Source organism: Emys orbicularis, chromosome 12 (assembly GCF_028017835.1).
Source record: "Emys orbicularis isolate rEmyOrb1 chromosome 12, rEmyOrb1.hap1, whole genome shotgun sequence".
Taxonomy (NCBI): domain Eukaryota; kingdom Metazoa; phylum Chordata; order Testudines; family Emydidae; genus Emys; species Emys orbicularis.
The window spans coordinates 44334165-44340318 of NC_088694.1; positions in this window are offsets into that span (position 1 = coordinate 44334165).

A 6154-nucleotide genomic window follows, 5' to 3' on the forward strand; every position below is an offset into this window, starting at 1 on the left:
TCTTGGCCTTAAAATCAAGGAATCAGTGAACTTTTGCCTCTGGGCCTCTGCTGCTGAGCTGTGCAGGGCTCCAGGGAGTGAATCCCGCAAGCGCTTAGGAAATCGACCTGGATAAATCACCTCACTGCAGCATCGCTCACAGTGATACTCAAAGCCAGCTACACACAGCTCAGCTGTAGAGAGCAGCAGGTTTGAGTCTCATTCTGTCAGTCAATTCTCAGAGTGAGGGGTGAAAGGACTCCTATAAATTTGTGCCTTTGGCTTTTATTTACTACTAGAAAGATAGATAGGTGATCTGTATGGGGATGGAGGGAAGCAGAGGCCAGCACAGCCCTCAGCCCGCACCACTTCCCTCAGCCCCATTGGCCTGGAGTGGTGAACCGTGGCCAGTGGGAGCTGTAATCAGACTGCAGACGTGGCAGGTAAACAAACCGGCCCGGCCAACCAGGGGGCTTACCCTGGCGGGCCACATGCCAAAGGTTGTCAATCCCTGTATTAGAGCATGGAATGAATTAAACCACCATGGTACAGTTCTCCGAGCTATGGGTGCTTGCAAAATGGTACTCACCCCGACAGGCACTGGGCGTGGACTCTGGCAATTCCTACATTCCTATGGAAAACTGGCAAATTCTGTTTGAAGAAAATGTGACAAATGTTTGCCCCGATCTATGAAAATTCATTAAGAGCTCAAAGAAAACTGAATTAGGGATCAAGTCTAAAGAAAGGATTCATTATGAATTATTCATCCAGTGTCAGTTATTATCCTCCAGTTTGCAGGTGGGGAAACTGAGGCACAGAGTGTTGAGGTTATTTAGTCATATAGCTGGGCTTAGATCACAGGAGCACACAGTGTCTTGTCCTCCTCTGTCTAGTCCCTGCTGCATGGCTGTACTTGTTAGCATCTTAGGCTGGAATTCTAAAGGAAGTCTAAGGGTACTGTGGCAAGGCACCTTCTCAATCTTGCCAGCCTCAGCTGTTTTTTGTCTCGGTGAGACGGGGTTGGGATAAAACAGTCCCTCTTGGCTGCACAGGGACAGTCCATCCTTCTTTCAGCCAATGTTTTGGGCTTGTTTTTCTTCTTTATGGGAGGGAATGCAGCCTCTCCTCCTGGAGAGGCTTGCTCCCTTGCTGCTACTCGCCTACTGGTAGCTTGACTCCTTCTCTCTCTGTCTCCCTCTCTCTCTTTCTCCCAACAGAGGAGTGTTTAAAAGGGTCTCAGGCAGCCCTTAGTTGGAATCAACTGATCCTAATTGACCTCAGGTAACTCCCTCTCAGCTGATCCTAATTGATTCTCTGGTAACCCCTTCTCAGCTGAACCTGATTGACCTGTAGTCATCCCTCCTCAGTTGATAGGGAGGAGGGCCTTTTAACATTCTGGGACTGTTTTCTCCCCCCCCCCCCCCCCGCACTACAGGATTGGGCTACTTGGGTCACCAAACAGTGCACCCTCGACGGGCCATCAGCATTGCTATGCTGGATTCTGGGCCTACATTGTACTCTAAAGGGGAAGGATTGTAGTGACAGGAAGCACCTTGTTACTCTTGCATTTCTTTCTTTGTTTTGCTTCATCCGCTTCAGAGGGGCATGGTTCATGATGAGGGTAAACCTCCTTCCGAGTAGGTAGTAGCGTAGGCTTTCTACGGCCCACTTTACCGCCACACATTCCTTCTCTACTATGGCATATTTACGTTCCCTGGGCAGGAGTTTCCTACTGAGGAACAGGACTGGGTGTTCTACTTCTCTGACCATTTGCGAAAGGACCGCTCCCAACCCGACCTCAGAGGCCTCGGTTTGTAAGATAAACTCTTTCTCCCAGTCTGGAGTTACCAACACGGGGTCGGTGCAGAGGGCAGTCTGCAGATCTGGAAAAGTCTCTTCGGTCCATCTTACTATGGTGCTTTTCTCCAGAAATTCTTCTTCAAGGTGACCCACAAAGAGGTTGGTAAATTGTGCGAGGGTTTTAATTACAGCGCTAAAGGTTATAAGAGAGGCTGCCTCCCACCAGCTTGTGTGGAGAGAGGCAGACAGCAAACAATCTGAACAGTTTGGAATTGGGACTGTCAGAACAAACATTTCAATTTTTTTGATGGAAACAAAATAAATTGGCATGTCCAAATGAAATTTATGTTTTGATTCTCCCGATAAGAACTTTGAAAAAAAAATTATTAAAATGGACATTTTCCTGTGGAAACTTTGCATCAGAAAATGTGATTCAAACAAAATAAAAAAAAGTCCAAATTGAATATTTTAACAAATTTGAACCTTCTCAAAAAAATCAAATTAGGAGATTCATTCAAACCAACCCTTTCCTGCAAACATTTTTGGTTTAAATGAATCAGCACTTTCTGATGAACACAACATATTGTCAAAAAATTTCAAAACTGAGTTCATGATCAGCCCATCAACTTCAATTTCTTCATCCACTCTTAGGCCCAAATCCTGAAATATGCTCCCACACCTCTGGTAGACTTCTATGGTTATATGAATGCCTTTTGACCACAGGATTATAAAACTTTTGTCAGAACACAGACCATGTCAATAGAGAGATTGCCTCATACACAGGTCCCCTCTCCTTTGTCATCTCAGCAACTACCTTGCCACCCTGACATGATTATAGAGATCATGTCCCTTGCCTATTCAAGTTCACACAATATCCCAACATAAGCAGATCTGCATACGGAAACGTAGTATTAGGAAAGCATTTGGGTCTGGATTAAGGTTTAAGGTCTATAAACCAGTGTCCAGGGCCTCAGCTCCAGGAGTCACGGCATTACAACAGAATCTAAGCTTCCATTTCCTAAACTATAGCCATTTAGTCCTCATGGTTGAGAAGTTTCAGAGTAGCAGCCGTGTTAGTCTGTATCCGCAAAAATAACAGGAGTACTTGTGGCACCTTAGAGACTAACAAATTTGTGATTCAAACAAAATAAAAAAAATTTGTTAGTCTCTAAGGTGCCACAAGTACTCCTGTTATTTTTATGGTTGAGAAGGAAAGCTTATAAATGTCCCCTAAGACAAAAGCCAAGTGTAATCAATATGGCCAGCAGAGTTAAGGACAATAAGGAGTTTTTAACTATATTAGGAACAAAAAGAATCCTTACAATGACATTGGTCTATTACTAAGTGGGAAGGATAAAATTACCAATAATAATGCAGAAAAGATAGAGATATAGAATAAATATTTCTGTTCTGTATTGGCAGGGAACACATGATGTAGTCATATTATATGATATTCTTTCTATTATACTAGTATCTCAGGAGGAAGTTAAAAAGCGGATACTAAAGTTAGATATTTTCAAATAAGCAGGTCAGGATAACTTGCATCCAAGCATTTTAAAAGAGCTGGTAGAGGAGCTCACTCGTTAATGAGTGGAGCTAATGTTTATTTTCAATAAATCTTGGAATACCAGAGAAGTTCCAGAGGACTGGAAGAAAGATAATGTTGGGTCAATATTTGAAAAGGGTAAACAGAGTGTCCTGGGTAATTATAGGCCTGTCAGTCTGACATTGATACTGGACAAGGTAATGGAGTGGCTGATACAGGACTTGATTAATAAAGAATTAAAGGAAGGTACTATAATTAATAATAATCAACATGGTTTTATTGAAAATAGATCCTGCCAAGCTAACTTTTCGTAATGAGATTACAGGTTTGGTTGATAAAGGTGTGGTAAATAATGAAGGGAGCAGGTCACTGATTAAGTGTGATCAGGATCAATTGGTAGACTGGGTGCAAGCAAACACTGTTTTAGCACAGCTAAATGTAAATGTGCACATGTAGGAACAAAGAATGTAACACTTACTTCAGGATATGGGACGCTTTCTTAGGAAACAGTGACTCTAAGAAAAGATCTGGGGTTGTGGTAAATAATCAGCTGAACATGAGCTCCCAATGCAACAGTGTGGCCAAAAGGGCTAATGCGATTCTAGGATGCCTAAAGAGGGAAATCCTGAGTAGGAGCAGAGAGGTTATTTTACCTGTCTATATAGAACTGGTGCAACCACTGCTGGAATCCTGTGTCCAGTTCTGGTGCCCACAATTCAAGAAGGAGGTTGACAAATTGAAGAGGGTTCAGAAAAGAGCCACAAGAATGATTAAAGTATTACAACACATGGCTTATACTCAGAGACTCAGGGAGCTCAATCTATTTCGCTTAACAAAGAGCAGGTTAAAGGGTGACTTTATTAGAGTCTAAATGTAGCAAAATGGGGAATAAATCTTTGATACTGGGATCTTCATTCTAGCAGACAATGGTGCATCCTGATCCAATGGCTGGAAGTTGAAGTCAGACAAATTCAGACTGGAAATAAGGTGTAAATTTTAATAGTCAGGACTATTAACCCTTGGGACAACTTACCAATAGTGGTGATGGATTCTCCATCACTGACAATGTTTAAATCAAGGTTGCATCTGAAGAAATGGGTTTTTTTACCCACAAAAGCTTATGCCCAAATAAATCTGTTAGTCTTTAAGGTGCCACCGGACTCCTTGTTGTTTATGTGGATACAGACTAACACGGCTACCTCCTGATACTTTAAATCAAGATTGGATGTATTTCTAAAATATCTGCTTTAGTAATTATTTTGGGGGAATTCTTTGGCCTGTGCTATACTGGGGATCAGACTACATGATTAAAATGATCCCTTCTGGCCTAAGAAGCTCCAACTCTATTGACTCCAATGGTATCAGGACTGAGTCTTCCCTGCTATTTAAGAGCGGAGGGTTGACTGGCTGAGGAAAGAAGTAGCAGGAATATACCACGTTGCACATGGAGCAGAGATGGGTCCAGCTCAGACGCAGGACTCTGTATTAGGCTCCACACTTCCCCAAAGCTCAGGCTTAGAAAGTGAGGTTCTGGTTCTAGCCCATGACCCATCTCTACTGAACCCACCACTACTCTGATTGGCAACAACTGTCCCCTTTGACGACAATCACAGACTCCATGGTGAGGCTGTGAAATCAATGGAACTGGGAGCCTGAACATTTGAGATGGTCTCCTCAGATCAGAGCTGGTCCTTGGTCTCTGCTGAGGCTGCCCACAGGGGGTCACCTGGTCCCAGTTTGGATGGATGGGATGTTTGGTGGGTGCTGTCATGATATGTCAAAGGAGATGAGACACAAAACCAATCTTTGCACAGAGGTCAGAAAGGCAAGAACATGGGGCTACTGCTCGCTGGGGCTGAGTTAAAACAGGTGACCTAGAGGTGAAAGCAGCTACTTCATTTCTTCTCTCCTGAACCAGCCTGTCCCATCTTGTCTGTAGCATTCACATGGAAATGGGGCATGAACTGAGACACCAATTCTTTTCAATGGTCAGTGGGGGCTAAAGCCAAGGACTGTCCTGCTCTGTCAGGACCCCTTATTGGGGTGCAATCTATTCCATGCCCTGCCACAGCATTTAGGTTCTGCATGCTGAGCAAGGAACATAGCATCAGCCGAGGGATTCATGTACTAATAACAACCAAAGTAATCAATGAGACTGAATTGGGAATCCCTTAGGAAACTCCCACGGGGAACACAGAGCTGTGATTATCCCCAGTGGGCATTACAAAGGCAGTGAGTAGAAAACAGCTCAACATCAGGGAGCAAATCTTGGGTTCAAATCTGCTGATTTCCATGGAGAGGGACCAGGGATGGGCTTGGCCCTGTGGGGGGACCTGTAACTGACTCTGCAGCATCCTGAGAAATTAGAGCAGAAACAAGGGACTGTGGGTGCTGTAGAATCTGGAAAAATAAAGTGGACTCTTACTCCAGGATGTTGCAAATGACTGGGAATCTCAGAAAAGCTTAAGGGAATCAGGTGCCCAACTCCCATTGAGTGCCCAAGGGTAGTTAGTCACCTAACTCTCTTTTATCCCTTTGAATATCCCAGACTTAAAACAAAAAGATTTCTGCCATGTCCCCTTGCCTTCTTTTTTTCTTTATATCACCCTAACCCTATCTGGTCAGAATCATTAGCCCAAAGATCTGAAGTCTTGCATTTTTAAGTAGAAGATCTAAAGGTCCATGATCACCCCTCTTTGGACACATTCCTCTCCCCTGCCCTGGAGGGACCCTTTCTGTAGATGACTGAAGATTCCTTTCCCTGGACCACAAGAGTCCAAATAATTGCCAGTTATGCCTGATTCAGAGCAGGTGCATGAAGCAGGGTCT